This window comes from Balearica regulorum, chromosome 3 (genome assembly GCF_011004875.1).
Source record: "Balearica regulorum gibbericeps isolate bBalReg1 chromosome 3, bBalReg1.pri, whole genome shotgun sequence".
NCBI classification, from domain to species: domain Eukaryota; kingdom Metazoa; phylum Chordata; class Aves; order Gruiformes; family Gruidae; genus Balearica; species Balearica regulorum.
In genome coordinates, this window is record NC_046186.1 from 94,530,167 (window position 1) to 94,547,032 (window position 16,866).

Here is a 16,866-nt window from a genome sequence, read left to right on the forward strand (position 1 = left end):
CTTTCCTGCTGCAACTCCAGATAGCATAAGTAAGTAGGACATGCAAAAATGACCCTGAGGGCTAAAAAAGGAGAGTATGGAATAAAATGCAAATCAAATACACAATGATACTAAACCCATGAGTTTTGCCTGCTTGAAGAATACAGAATCATTTGTCACTTCTACTATCAGACAAGGGAATGCCGTCCTCATCCTGTCAAAATGAGCAGTACCAGAAATTTACCAAATGTTCATTGATGTTTAGGAACAAAAAAGATGAGCTGAACATGGATTCATAACATCAAGCAGCATCAAAACCTCCCAAAAAGACTAAGGAGTAAAAAGCCAGACTCTATCATTCCTAGAAAGGAGGGTAAACTAAACACTCTAAAAAATTCATTACATAGAAATATAAGGTTCCAGGCTTCTTGGAGAACACAGACAGCACTACATTCTAGCATATGTTAGTTCCATGACTCTGTTTTCCCAGACGTGTTTGTCATGAGTGTTATCAATAAAGGCATTCGACTCAACACTTCTAATAGCCAATGTAAACCTTAGAGGTACCTTAAGCATGTCCCTCCTTAACCACTGTATGGGCTAGGGGAGTTCCTTACACCTGCAGTCCAGAAAGAACAAAATCTGTTGCCATCAGTCAAGCATTTTCCCTTTTTCTCTCAATAAATGATCACCCCAGAATTATTGGAGTGCAGTTCAGAGTGTATGAGCAAGGGAATAAAGTAGACAAGAACTTTACTCCCTCATGAAGTCCTGCCAAGCTGTGCTCCACTAGCAGAACTGCACATTTTGGCTTCTCTGCAGTGGGATGGGTTGGGAGGAGCCTGAAACTTGCTTCTGCACCACTTGAAACACAGCTGCTGAGCTCCGAGGTCTCTAAATGATGATGGAGTTCCCTTTCTAGGTCACACCAAGACAGTGCTGTCTACCTGACGTGGAAATTGGGTAGGCACTACCATCAGTCTGTGGCAGGACTTCAGTAAGGCACAGCGTCTGTCTTTCTGCTTGAGGAGTGAATGAGGGCTAGACTTGAGCATCTTGACTGATGAGATGACCTTTCCTGCTTTCTTGCTGGGGAAGTCACCCAGCTTTGGAGAGAAGGGATTTTTAATTTATTTTTTTTTAACTTCCTTCCTTATTTCTCTGTCACACCAAAATGACAGAAGGAAGGAAAGTCACCAGCAGAAGAAATGAAGCTGCAAACCTGCTGAACAGCAACTCTGAATAAACAAGAGGGGAGGATATGGCCTGTACCCAGGTGTCTGTAAGAGGAATGCCCACATTTCACCCAAAAGAGGTAGCAAAAGAAGCAAAACAGGAATGGTTTAACAAGACTTGTCTTTTGTCCTTAAAGTCTGCTTGGGAGCTGCCTTGCCCCAGTCCCTGGAGACATCTCAAGCAGAACACAGCCCTGTTTCATTCCTTATGCCTTTCCCTGCAGATGATAAAGGTAAGAAAAATCCCGTGTCCAAGCACCTCAAGGGCTTTTTATCCACTTTAAGATTCAGGATTGCTTTCAGAAGAGACATTAGGGTGTAGTCCTTTCCTGGCCCTGTGCACACTGTCTTTGCAGGTGTGTATTTGTACCATCCCCCCCCCCCCCCCCCCTTCAGATCTTTTTCCTAGACCTGACTTGGGAAATACTGGCTCTACTATGATGGTGCCACATATCATTATTTGGTGGTTGCAAAGTGATACATTCAGGGATTAAGTGGAGATAGCTGCGGCACTGCAGAAAACTTCTATGAGCTGCTGCCTTTTACATAACTTGGAGAAGTTACTATCTAATGTGCCTTGTAGGCAGATTAAAATTAACTTATCCCAGCCAACAGAAACTACAGACAGAGCCAAATGATTCCCCACAACGCATGTGTTCCTCTCTTTCACATTAGCCTGACAAGTCAAAGATGAGTCTGGTCCTAAATTCATGTGGCTATGCACCTAATGAAGGCATAACTCTTGACTCATGGTGATTAAATTTCAGTGAAATATTGAAGAATGCTTAATTGGTTTTAACACCTCAGCAGTAGAAAAGAATTCATTCTGTCATGACTAAACTTCATAACTATGTTTCAGAAAATTAGTTGATTTTTAATGACCATGCTGGCAACTTTTTGCAGTGCCATAGAAAAGGTGAATGGACAGAAATGTTTTTGTAACCACCAGTGCAGTTTCTCGCTCCATAATGTAAATACATGGTGGCCTCCCACAGCTTTAACCTAGATCTTTTTTCTCATGCGCAGTGTGGGTTTGTCTGCAGATACTGGCCTCTCTATTCTCTGAAGTGTCCCAGAACTTTCACAGACATATTTCTGAATCCACTGTTCTGTGGATTTTTTTATTTATTTTTACCTTGCTATGGAATGAATCACCCCACCCTCCCTCCAGCACGAAGACAAATGTGATTGCTGCTCCTGAACATATGGTACAGCCTAAAAAAAGGGTTATCTTGTAGGAGTGTATCTGTATGGATCACTTATCACACATTCCTCAGCGGAGAATTTAGGAGATAGTATCTCTTTTTTTCTTTCTCAAACTGCTCATGTTCAGCATTTTTCTGTCTACTGCTTTCCAACATGTTCATGATTCCTCGAGAGAGAAAAGCCCACTCCCATTACAGCTGGCCTTTTACCTATCACTCAGCAAACTTGGATCCACTCTACTGCCAGACTGGTTGCATAAGATGCAAAAGCAAATATACAAAAGTTATCCTTCTTTCTGTGTTTATCATCCCAGATTTGTCTAGACTCACTCCCCATAAGAATGAAATTCAGATTCTGGAGTATTTGGTGACATTATACCACAATTTTTTGCCTCTGAAGAGAGCAACATGTAATCATGTGAAAAAACCCAGATTTTCAAAGTTACAAATTTCTATGCTGCTCTCAGTTTGAGAGGATGTTAGCATGATATTTTATCCCAAAGCAATCTTCTCAGATTACAAGGTTCATGTCCCTTAAGTGCCTGTAACCTAAGATCCACACGATGAAAGCAAAGGGTCATTATTTCACAGGAATTCACTACAGTTTTAGGCAAATACTTCAAGGACTTCAGAATGCTTTAACAAATATCCAAAAGTATCTAACTAGAATAGTCTTTAAAGAAACCCTTTATAAAATACAAGACAGCTACCCTGAGTTAAAGGGACACCTGGCTCTGTTCTTGGCTGTAAGACAATCCTATACAGGTAGAGTTGGCTCCTCTGATGTTTCTGTGCTTTGGTTAAAATAGATTTCAGGCTTGGTAGAGCAATGGCTGCTGCAGTTGCCCACACAAAAGTTTACTAAGTCATGACAAAGGTGGACCTAGCTTGGAAACCTGACTGAAACACCAACCCCTTACCTAAGCAGAAATTGCAAGTTTGATGATGGCTGGTGTCAGGAGTGCACGCTTTCGAGGGTGGAAGGAAGAAAAGTTTACCATGGATGCGGGACGACTGGGAGAAAGGTGAATTGGAAGTATATGGGACAGTATGGCCATAAAATATGATACAGAAAAAATGCCAATACATCAGCTGTTTTCATCTTGGTTTAAATCAGAGTAGAGTCATAGGGATGAGCACAGTGGCCCCAGGGAGCCTTTTGGTACTGAGACTGTTCACCCAGTCACCAGCACACTATGCCTTAACTCTTCCTTCGGTGAGCATCAGCAGTAGTGTTTTAGGGCTGTGCTTGTGCTCACTAATCCTGTCCAAACCTGTGCCACTGGACTGAGTCTGTGATTATTTCTTAAGAGAAACCTGACACTGCAATCTCTCAGCTGCAGCCCTGCTGGCACTGCAGTTCTTGAGACATTGACACAGGCATATCAATAACACCAGCAGAGGCAGCAAAGAGGAAGACACTGACGAATTACTCTGGTGATTACTAACCATCCCAGACAACAATACACCTAAAAAGACAGATCTAGACCAAACCTCTTCCACAATGACTAACAGCACAGAAGGCAGGCTGAAAGGCAGAGAGATGTGTCTGCAGTGCTCAAAAGAACCTTGGACACAACCGTGCAAGGTACTGGCTAGCAAAGAGCATCCCTACAGTCAAGCAAGAAAAAAGTATACATTTTAATATTTTTTCCTTCTCAGTAGCAGCCCATTGCAAAGTATCATAATACCCTCTTCTCAGTTTACTCACAAATACAAATGTTTTTTGCAAGCTACATCTTGCTGAGATAAGATCCATTGAAAAGGTTCTGGAGGAACAGGACAGGAGAGACTTAATGGATTGTACCTTAATAGCTTACCCAGGGAACAAGCAATGATAGAGACTTTGATCCTGCCATGTTTTTTCTGCACTTGTGGACATTGCTTAAGGTTTGATAGGATCTTTCCTACCAGAGTTCTAGACAAGGAGTTTCTGAAATAATCAGTACTGTTTCCATCAGCCTTACTTTCAGGACTGTAAGGGGAGGCTGGTACTTGGAGACAAGCACTGACTGAAAGCTTGGCAGCCTTCTGCCGTGTCAGTTAAAAAGGCTCTTAGTTCTCAAGGAAGGTGAGGCCATGTAATACCTATATTTGATATAGCCTAAGAAGATCCATTCGGCACACAACTGCTGTGACGTGACTGCCAGTTAAAGTAATAAGTATTCACACTCACAGAAGTTAAGGCAATTGAAATCGTAATGCATACAATTGTACCATTCGTGTACACAGAGATGTTCGGTTTTATTGAATCTGCTGACTTTACCAGAAGACTTTGATTGCCAGTTTGACTGCATTTACATTCTTGCCAGTGTACGTGGCTGGTTCCTAAATGTTAAGAGCAGTACAGATAGTCATGATCATCTAGTCTGACCTTCTGAACAGCCAAGTCCAGCATAGACTGAGGAGTTTATCCAGGGATTCTTCCACTGAACCCCAGCACAGCGGTTTACTGGACAGACAATCTTAAGGATTTCTCAGGGGATGACGAACTGGTGACTCCACCTCCTCCTACTGCTTCATACCACAAGGTTAAAATGTCACAGCTCATTTCCAATTTCAATGTATAGGTCATCACTTCAGCCTGAGAAATATAAAGAATGGTTTACACATCTGCATATACAGCCAAACAAATAAGCAAACAACAGATTTTGAGGCAGGATGGAGACAAAGTCAGCCTATCTAAAGCTATTGTGAATTATTAAAGTTGTGAATTTTGCTTTTAGAAGAGTCATAGGATGGTATGAGCTTCTATACTTGGGGGAGGAGGGCAGGGGTTGCGGAGATTTGGAATAAAAAGAATAATGCCATGGATGACGGACAGTCTGTTACTGGCCAAGATGACTGGGGAATTAGTTAATGCCTCCTCATAAAATGGCTGAGATACAGGCTTGAGAAAGCCCAGCTGGCCACAGACAATGTGCCCAAGGCCATGATAACCATGAAGACAAGTATCGAGAGTTTATTTATAGGAAAATTCCTAGGACAACTGGGTGAAATTGAAGGGGATGCAAAGACACCATGGAAAAAGGAAGACTGTAAAAAGAAAAAGAAGGTAGCCCCAGTGTCCAGAGATAGGTCATCTGTTTTGTATCCAGCCACTTCCACTTGAAACATGCCTGTGACTGTGAGGTACTTCTGTGTGTAATTATCACTATTAAAAGAGACATAGAAAAAAATCCCAAACATTTAGAAGCTTTTTCTGAAGGTCACAGGACCGCACAAACACAGAAGAATGTAAAACCAATGTCTTTTCAGCCTAGCATGTTAGTTACAGTTTCTGTAGTACTACTCAGTTCTAAGCCTCTACTATTACTTTGATAATCAGAAAGTTCTGTGGCGGAAGCCAGTATCATTCAGCCCAAGTGTTTTGTGCAGTAGATCTTTAATGCTTTCATGGCAAGCCATTTTCAAAACTTTTGTTGGGTAGATGAAATAAAGATGACCTTTATCCTTTACTTTTCTTCATTCAAGGTCAACAGCAGTTCTGTGATCTACTGACAATGGCCCATGATGCCCATGGAGGATATCCCATTGCTGCCAATGATTAATAGTTGCATTTCACTCTCCTCAGGGCTATAACTCACTCAAAGCTTCAGCATTTGAGAATGATGGAACATCCCTGGAAGAGATAAATCCATAAATTTTTCCAAGCCAACAAAAAATTGCCAGCTCTCTAGGAGTTTCTTCACAAGTCGGGCTATAGTTTTCAGATTAGTACGTGCATGTAACACAAGAGGGGGAAAACCAGATCACCAATAGGAGAAATCAGATAAGTAATTTAAGGCTGGTTATTTTCACTTTCTATGCGCTCTTCACTGTTGTTCACTTTGCAGAAGGCAGACATCACTTATTGTCCACAGTACCTGCATCTGTGGCAGTCATTTCATTTTCAGTTGTGCAGGGAAGCACATTCTGAAGCACACGACTTATCCCAAAAAGCAGCTGTATAATAACATCATGAACCAGCCTTCAAAAGGACTGCCTGTGGGGGTAGTGCATCAGTCACATCATTCGGAGATACACCTGCAGATTTTAGCCATCAAAAATTTTTATTTCCGATAGCTCTGTGGAACAAATTCATGTATCAGAGAGAGCTGGACTATCTTTAGGCTAGTGCATTGTCTACAAATGGCTCAGTCACTAAATGCTCCACCATCCTGCATGGCCAGAGCTCAAAATCTACCACTTTGGAGAGACAGACTCTGTCCCTATCCTGGCAACACGGGGTGCCAGCCCTGCTGTCCAGGGCTGCAGTGAGTCCAGCTCACGGGTCTGTCTGCGACATGAGGCCCAGGGAAAGGGAGAGCGGCTGTCACGACGCTCTGACTGGGCGCCGGAGCTGGCGAGAGGAGGAAGGACAGCCCTCCTTGAGCTGCCTCCACAATCACTGTCTAAACTAGGTACTGGAGCTTGGTGGTACAGAAACCTCTCCTGGGGAGCCGGGCAGTCTATTTGTGTAGGTTGTCAACTGTACTCAACTTTTTCATAAACAAAGCAGAAGGCACACGAGATTGCCAAAATGCTAACTGCAGGAACTCTCAGCTACACACCGTAAAGTGCTGCTCTGAAGTTTAACAGAGCTTTTCTGCACTTGTAACAGAAAAGTCTCCTGTAGTTCTCAGAAGCTGCCGTTTATTTAAACAAAAGTAAAAATATTAAAATGAAGTAGTTTTATTTGCATCTTTATTTTTAATAAGAGTGTTCACAAGTTCAGGAAAAAAAATATCCTTTTCACTTAGCATTTTTAAAAGCAGAACTTAGGAAGCTCTTTTTTACTGCTTGTTTTCCAATGAAAACTTTTAAAATGTTAATAGAATAGAATATAATTTCCTACATATTTTTCTTGTATAATTTCACTTTTCATTCTGGCGGAAAAAGATTTAAAATTTTCTGAGCTGTTCTACCTATAGATATTTAGAATTAACAATGGCCTAATTAAGAAAAGCTTGCATATTTATTTGAATAGTCAGTCTCTGCAAAGTTTTGGTGCTTATCCAAACCTGACTGAACAGCAGTGAAATTTCCATAACTTCTGAGGATGAAAAATAGGACTGGAACCCACAGAAAAGGCTGTTCTGCTTCCATTCTTGGCCTCCTCTACAGCAAAAGAAAGCACCTCATGTTATCCCTGTGCTGGAGTAGAGAAAATAGTGAATATTTAGAGAACTCTATGTGTTAACCCATCTTTGGAAATAACACTGCATTTCTTATCTCTGAGTCCTCATGGTAAGTTGCTTCCACCTCTGATTATGTCAAGCGTAGCTGCCATTATGTATATGAGAGATACATGTACCAGGAACATCCCTTGTTGACTGACAAAACCACATCCTAAGTATAAATTAATCTACCTATGCTCAGTAAAATAATGGTTATCATAAAAGGCATCTCAAAACAGTGGGATGAGAAGAGAGAGCACAAAGATAAGCAGTCAGTCAGATCATAAAACAGAGTCCCAAATGATTTATCTAACAGAAACATTAAAAAAAAAAAAAAATCTCTGCACGGAAAGGTCAAAAGCCATAGCTCTCATAATTACACCAATTAGCAAAAAGTCTCACAAAACCGCCAGCTTGATAATTCTGAGTAGAAAATAAAGCTGAAGAAATCTCAGTCTGGTCATGGGTTAAATTACAAGTGGAAAAAGAGGATCCAGTATCCAGTCCCAACAAGTAGTCTGTTGTGACTTACTATATTAGCTCTACTCAGCTCTTGATTTGTAACAAAGTCCATAGCGGAACAAAATTAAAAGAAACAGGGATTGTGTTAAGTGAAGTTACATTTAATTCATATTTGTGAAGGGAGAGGGGAGGGAAAATAAATAATTTTTTCCCAAAATTGATCCCTCTGCCTTCATGCACCTTTTTATGTGTTCACATATGTCATCCTTTTCATACTGTATCTTCCATCTTCATTCCTCTGCCTTTAGCTAAACGTTGTGTAGCTCTCTGGCTTTTTGAACTGTCATTAAAACAACATGTAAGAGACAGCACTGCAGATAAACAGCAAAGCATGTCACCTGGTAAGTTATGCTGTCACTGCGAAGGAAAAAGACAAAACATCATGCGCTGAAAATTGAGCAAAACATCTGAAAATGTGAGAGGGGCTTACTGTTTCATTGAAGTGCAAACCTTAGCGGGGAGGGTGCAGCTGGGATGGGAGAAATGTGGTTATCTACTGCTAGTGTCGGAGAACAACTGACAAACGTGATGGCTCCCAGGACACAAACCACAGCCGGAGGTTTTCAGCTCCTGCAGCTGCGGCTGCACGAGGCAGAGCTGTTCGGATTCTGTCTGGCAGAGGGATTCATTACTCAGGCCAAACCATCCCCTCCCCGAGGGACTCTGTGTAAAGTGCACAAGAATTTTGCATTAGTTGGATGTGTCTTGGACCACGTGGTCAAAGCTCTTACAGGCCCTAACACTAGATGCATCTAGCAAAACCTTGGTGGTGTGACAGCAGAGCTGGCCGGATACCTCGTGTGAAACACACTGGTAGTGTTAAAATAGGGAGTTCTGCTAGATCCATTTTTATTTTTTTTTTTTGTCTCTCATCAGGAAAATTGAAATGAAAGCTAAAGCTGTGGAGAGCCACACTGCTCTTCCTCTCCCTGGCATCTGTGAGGAGTGCTCTGCTTCCAGCCCTCGCTCTGCTCCCCCACCACATCTTCTGCTCCTTTCCTACAGACAGCCGCCCCTTCTCCTTGTACACACTGACCATGCCTTCGCCCCAGCAGGAGCTGGAAGCAGGGACAGCATCTGGGGAAGGAAGACCTCTGTGGTGATGGGAGAGAGAGCAAAGAGAATGTGATGAATTTAGGGAGCTTTGCTTCCAGGTGAAAAATAACTCACCAAGGGGCATGATGTATGGTGGGGATGGGGCCGTCACTCCCATAGACATAACATCCACAAAGAGAATAATAGCAACATTTCCACATTTCCAGATGAAATACTTTTAAAGTTTTCTTTCCATAAGCAAACAAAGCAACTGTTATGGAGAATTTTCAGCCTGATTCTTGACAGAAACAGATGTTGCAATATTGGAACTTCCCATGAGACAGATATTCCAGGGTTTGTTCCATTTTAAACAGGGCTAGAAAATAAAACTGAGTTGATATATGGTTTGCTTCTTCATAGCCATTGCAGAGGCAGGTGGTTAGAGGGTGCGCTAGACAGATGTTGCACGCTGCTGCAATGACTGTGAGACCAACTAGTGTGGATTATTTTGTTTTAATTAGTTTTTAAATCTGCTCCTTGTTCAATGTAAGGAGCAATCAATTACTTTGTGGTTCTGTCTCATTATATGGCAGATTAAGGTTTGCTTTCGGTAAATCGAGGCACTAGCTTCAAAATTTCCCCAAGATAACATCTCTTGTTTGGGAACTGACCTGATTTGAAAAGCAACCTGCAGCTCTTTTGAGTATATGCCCCCCTGTCATCAACAAGCTTAACCAGGGTTAAGCAGAAGAGAGGAAAATGGCAGAAGCCAGGAAAACACTTACGGATCATGTCCTCGGGGACTTTCTCTAAGTAGGAAGAACATCTCTGCTTCTATGGCTTTTTCTGGACTCCCTTTGCTACCCTAAAACATGGAAAGCTTCTGGACTGAAATCACGTAAAGAGGGGTAGAAAACAGGTTTTAACCTTGTGCAGACATACACAGTTTCACTAACTGATGGACATGAATCTCGGTAAGCATGATAATTCCAATCTTAACTGGGGAGATCTGGGGACCAGCAAACTGCCAGGAGGTGGGTTCCCAGGACTAGCAAAGCTGGAAACTTCTCAGCACCATGCAGCTGTAAGGTCACAACTTGGTCACCCTGAGGTAGAGCATGATCCTGACTAAGTTCATAGTAAATGCGGGTTCCCAAATGTTTCATCAAAACTAGCCTCACCCAAGGGGTGTCAAGAAAGAAGAAAATTATCTACAGCACGATCCCACATATGCACAGTGAAAGCAGTGAGACAGCAAAAAGTCTTACTGAGACTTTGCTCAATACTGCCTTCGATAGTTGAACATCTAATGACAGTAAATGGACGGCTATGGAATAGTAAGGAGTGGAGAAGTGTGATCAGCCATCGCCACTACAAGGTTATATGGATTTGGACAGGAAGTTGTAGGACTTTGCCAGAATTAGGCACCACTGGAAAAAACACACGTTACTATTCCACATTGCAGCAAAATAAATCTTACCACTATGTGTGCTAATCAGGCCAAAGAGCAGCTCTCCTTGCCTGCTTCTCTTTGGGTTTTTCAAGAAAAACTAGATATCTAAACATGGCTTTGGTTGCATTCACCTGTAACCTTTAGTTCAGCACCTTAGTGAGGACCTAAATCTTTGCCTACGGTACCGCCAGCGACAGGAACAAGATTTATATACTAACAAACTAACCTTGCTAAGGAAAAGGGAATACTTTGTTTGGAGATGCAAAGGCGAAATTCAAAAAGCCTTATACTTGCTAGATAAAATGTGTCCTTCAAAGATGTCAATATGAAGGTTAAAATAACTTTTTTTTTTTAAGTAAAGCTGTATTATTGTTGTTATTTTCTATACAAAAGGCAAAATATCAACTAAATTTTGCAGGAAGTTTTCTGTCAGTGTGCTACTCCCAGAAGCATGCCACCTCTGCCCTCCAGAGTGCTATTCCTTTCACTTCACTTGGACAACCAACATATTCATAAACCTCAAGGAAACCAGTTGTAAACACCTGTGCTGCCACAGAATGAAATACAAAGAAAATTGTAGGAGAAAACCCAAATGGAAGCTGCTTAAGAACAAATAAATAAAAGGATTTACTCTGAAAAATACTCCAGCTCTGGCATAATTAGCTAATTAAACCACAGCCAATATAATTATCTACTCTGAGAGAGCCTGGATAGGGAAAACAAAGAGAAAAGGTGAAACAAACAACAATATTATGTTTTAGTGGGGAGAAAAAATCCCAAACAGCTAAAACCTTGAATGCTTTTAATAGGCAGAGTTTGTACAGAACAAGGTCTCACCACCTGTGCTACCAATGGAGATCCCATCCCAACCTGGTGTTGTACAAAGGTGCAGTACTGAGCCCTGAAATGGGGCTGTTACTGTCCCTCAGGCTTTTGTTAACACTCTTCATGGGCGAGAATCCTGCTCCCAGCGTTTATTTCATCCTTCCCCTTGCAAACAGTCCTTCACCTCATAAGACGTTAGTGCTCCCAGAGAAAGAAAATAGAATTTAAACTACTAGCCATACATGTAGCCTTCTGTCCTCAATGTGGCTCATCTCCCTAAGCAAATCATACAAGTGCCAAGCGTCTGTCAGAGGAACTTCTGCACTGTTTTTCCAGCAGAGAGATTGCAGCTTCACTAGTGCCACTGAGGGTGCAGGAGGTTTGTCTGACACTACCCAGAGAAGATGGGGCTGTCACTGCCCTCTGCTCAGCCAGCAGCCTGTGGCTGCAGTCACCCTGGGTGGTACAAGGCCCTGGACAGGAGGAGCCAGGATCTGAAGGTGACTCCTTTCATGGTGGCCATTCCTCCTTCTGCCTGCTCAGCGAGCAAGGCGCTGCCACATTGTCGCCTCAAACAGCAACCAGGGGAGGCTTCAAGGATTAAGGGGCGGAGGAGAGAAGCAGGGGTCCTCTTGGCTCTATTGCCGGCTCAGCTTACGTGAACATCTGGGTCCCTTTTAGGGATGAAAGGGAAGAGGCAAAGGGAGACAGGACAGTTTCAAGCCAATTATCTTCATTCCTCCTCCCCTTTCTCATTGCTAAACGTTGACAGCGCTGTCAAATTCCTCCCCATGGCACCCCCAGGCCATGAACCTCTGCACGCAGCAGAGAGAAAAGAGGGCACCATGCTAGTGGCCCCAGAGTAACCAAGCTGAAATACTGCCTCTACATACTCAAATTAGCAAGACTCAAGTTCATTTAGATGCCGCCATCCCAGCTCTGCAGTATGACATGCGGGGATGCTCAGCGATCACTGCCATGTATCTTTCTCATTCTGCAGCAGCTTTCTGGAGAAGAGGCACAGGCGTCCCCCACCCTCCCAGCGCTGGCAGAAGGACTGATTCATCAAGCCTGACTCTGAGGCAATCTGCCAGACGACAGAGCTGCTGGTGGGGTGCCTTGATGCTGTCAGCTGCCCATATGTCTATCGGGCAGCTACTGCCTGTGCAATCCCCACTCTGAGAAGAATTCAGAGCATGCTTTGGATTATCTACATAAGAATCAATTCCACAATCCAAGTTGATTAAATAAACAAACAGGTAATTTTTAAAAATTAAAAAAAAAAAAAAGTTTTGGGTTGAGCAAGCAGCTCTTTTATTTGGTTTTGTTTGTTTTGTTTTTTGTTTTTTTCAAAATGAAGTAAATGATAAGGTAATAAATATATTACAAAATTTAAACCTAGGCAAATTCAAAATGAGGCAAGGGGAAAGGGAGGGAGGACAGATGGGCAAATTCAGCACAAATTCACACCTAGTGCTGGCTGTCTCAAGTTGTTCATCTCTGCAAATAAACGAATCTGTAAACCAGGAGCAGCTGAACAGAAGGGGGTTACGGCATAGCCTTACCTTGCTGTCTACAGGGGTCTTTCAGCCACCCGAAAGCATGGCTGTAGGCTCTAGTGGATGAGCCCTTTTCCATCTGAGCACGCCAGGCTGGGGATCTCTCTCTCTTGCCCAGCACCGGTGCAGCCCTCTCTGGTGCCGGGGCACACAGGTGATTTTGCTTCCGCTCTACCGTGCCCTCTGCCGAAGGCCGATTCCCTTCTCCTCTCTAGGCAGCGCCACTTTGTGGGATTCTTGTCAGATGCGCTGGGACCCAGTATGATCCCCTGTGACTATGAGACATGGGGAGGGCTGTGGCAATAGGGCAGATCAGCCTGATGGCTGGGCTGCTTTTTCTCTGCTATATGAAAATCAGAACATTTTGGTTTAGACATAGAAATTTCTCAATTGCATTGTATTTTCAAGGTTTCGTTAGTTTGCAGTACTGGTTTGTTATCCTCAGCTATGACTGGATTACCTTTGTGCTTGTTGGAGATTATTATGGATTACAGGGTACATGTCTGTACTGCCCTCATATTAGACTGTAAAACAAGACGTGTGTAGGGGAAAAGGGTAATATGACAATGAAATAACCCATATCATGTTTTCAAAGACTTCCATTACCTTGCATTTTCTTTTTTTTTACCATTGAAACTTTGAGCTACATTTCTCCTAAGCCCTTTTAAAAACAAACAAAAAAAAAGGATAAATTACTTTCTTGTTGTACAAGCCTTCATTGAAAACCTACAAGTACAACACTCAAAAAATTGCATGGAATATGAATCTGATTTCTGCCTCAAGTTTTAAGTTCCTCAGCCTGTCCGAAATCCTCCTCTTTCATCTTTCCCTAACCAGAGCATTAACATAAAGACTACTCACAATCAACATCTCGATTAAAGTCTCAAAATAGGTTTATATGAGAAACAAATGTTGCATTCACCTTGAACTGGATCACCTGAAAAGAATTATTTTTCCTCACTCTGAGTGCATATATTTTCCTCAGAAAAATCTGTCTATTATAGGCAAATCCAAAAATAACCAGGCTTGTAAGACCTAATGCTAATGAAGGCTTACTATATAATTTATTTAATCTTGTATATTGTTGGGTTTTGTTTTATTGTCCAGTGCTGTGTCTTTTTTTGTTCTATATTTTTCAAATGATGAGTCTTAAGTCATTTCTCTAAGGAAACAAGCTGTATCATGGCTATCATATGTTAGGGTTAACCAGTGCAATCATTGTACAAAAAAATGCAGTTTTTCTGAAAACAACCTGAGCATACAAGTAAAAAGCCTGGTGTGAAAGAGAGAGGGTATAATAGGAAATGCAGAACAATCAATTAAATTGGTGAGTCTGCAGCTAAGGCAGTGAAATAAGGCACTAGATTTTGACTGTGTTTGTAACTTTATTTTGCTCCTGCCATCCTCCTTGTCTTGTCTCATGCATTTGATAGATAAAATAGTCCTACATAAAAAATGAAACATAATTTCTTGCATGAACCCCAAAATAATCCCTGCTCCCAGAATTCAGCTGGTCAGCACTGGAGATACAAGGAGTATCAGGAACCTGCTGCAGTAGGAGCAGGTGCCTTCCTCCAAGTCCTTCCTACCAAAAATCCAAAACAAAGACAGCTTTGACATGAGTAAAAAGGCTTTCTGTGACTTCAGAGGGTGTCAGATGGCTGGGGAGGCAGGAGCTGTCAAGGCACCCTGTCTCACCTACCCACAGCCTGGAGCCTGCGCGTGAGCAAGTGGGAGCTAAGTTAAGCAGAATGATCTCAGACTGGCAAGGCAAATTTTAGGAACTCAGTATGTTTTAGGAATACAATATGCTTTTAAGTTTTTCTTTTGTATGTATAAGTCTCTTGCAAAACACCTGTGGATAAAGATAAATCATCCTCTCCTTCAAGCAGGTATTTTTGAGCCACTACTTTTACTATGGGGTTGCCACTCTTAAAGATTTCTTAGTAGTCTGGAGATTACCTGGATTGCTGGTGTCCCAGTTAAAGTGAAGGGTGAAGGGAAGGAGGAAGTCCTCAGATACAGATTTAGAAAGACTAGGAGTAGTTGTCACGCTCTGTGGTCACTGATAATTTTTCCACATCTCCTAAAAGGACCCAGATGTCAGTAGCTGTTACCCAAAATGAGGAAGGGATTACTGTGGATCTCTTGACACCACAACAGATCAGCACTGGAGAGACAAGGAATGTTGGGAACCTGCTGCAGGTACCACCTGAAGAAGTGAAAATTCAGACGTAGAGTGGAGCATTTGGGTGCTTAAATGTGCATTACATATACAAACTACGGAGGAAATCAAGCCTCACTGTTTTCACTATTACTTTAAGGAGACGACACACCTCTGTTGTATAGGTACATGCTTACAGTGAAGTCCTGATCTGAGTTTGATACTATTGAAGATGCCTTTCCCAAGTCAAACAGATTTATAACCTTTATTTAACAACAGTAACAACACCAAGAATGCTATGTTTTCTCCCCAAATCATTCTAAAATTATCAGAAATATGTATTTCTAGCTTTCCTCAGAGAGAAAATTTCAAATGATCGAACTTGAAATGTGAGGAAGGACTTTATTAGGAAGACATTGAGAGCTAAATGCGGACTAGTCCCAGCTGTGATTCTGCAGGCATGTTGTTTCTTCCACTGGCTTTCTGAATTACCTTGAGCAAACCATTTAACCTCCTTCCTCCATCTGCCTCTCTAGAAAATAGTGGTAATCCCTAAACCACAATATTTTCAGGCTGAGTGAAAGCCCATCAGAGTCAATGGTGGCTACTCATTTCTGAGGGCTTTGTGTCAAGCCCTCAGTCAAGCATTTGACCAGTTAACATTTGTAAATCAGACCTAACTATTACTACTTTGCATGACTATGAATGACATGGGAGGTTGTTACTGTTGAGCAGTCAGCAAATGGCAACAATTTTTTTTGCACCGAGCAGCACATGAACTGCTGTAAGTCTGCCCTAGATTTGAAATGTGAGAGATAGTGGTAACTGTGCAGCTGTGCGCCAGCTTCTTAATATTCAGGAATGATATGAAACTGAATATGTTAAAACTTTTCATTTAGACATCAGATTGTTGACTCACCTGAAGCTTAATCAAAATCTTATTTCAATAGTTCACTTTGGCATCAGATGTGTAGCTCATTATTCCAGTGACGGGTTGGGACAGCTCCCGGCATTTGTGTTCGGAGCAGCTAAGAGAGGGGCTGTGGCAGATGTTATGGGCAAGCATTAGCTCATCCTGAATTCCCTGCAAGTAAAAATGCTGTCTTTGATGAGCTAAATAAATAATTAGCAGCAGAGATAAAACGGGAGTACTGCTGTCTTATGCTGAAAACCGATTCTGATTTCCTTTCCACCCTATGCAACACCCCTGGCTTTGGTGGGGTTACTTCCCAGCAGCACAACAGGGGCTGAGATGAGAATCAGGCTCTTTGCCTTTGTATTCAGCTCCTGAGGCAGAGCTTGGAGGTAGAGCTGTAGCATGCAACCTCTCCACATACCTCACTAAATGTTGTTTGACAGTTGTTAAACTTTGAAGGAAATAGGAATGCCTCCAAGATAGCGAAAGGTGCTGGTTATCAAGCAAGGAAATATTGGTCTGGGTAGTGTTTGCATGGTCTGCCTCTGCTCATGAGGAGCTAGACTGGCTCTGACCAATGGATTTCTCCTCAGTTTCTGTACAAGCATCAGGTGGATCACAGTTTGCCACAACAATCTAGGACAACTTTAGTGACAATACTAAGATATACGTCTACTTTTCTTTAATTCTTGCTTATTTTTATACTATTATTTTTTTATTTCCTAATTTATATTACTATTGTCCACTTCATTATCTGGCAATATATGTAATTTTTGTCATTTTCACTGCATTTTCTTTTTATTTTTTTCAAAGA

General features: G+C 42.0%; 1 protein-coding gene across 1 annotated transcript in view; it reads right to left on the reverse strand.

Annotated features, from left to right (window-relative positions):
• The window catches only part of LRFN2 (leucine rich repeat and fibronectin type III domain containing 2), a 157,479-nt gene that overhangs the window by 13,672 nt on the left and 126,941 nt on the right, over positions 1–16,866 (reverse strand). The window lies entirely within an intron of this gene.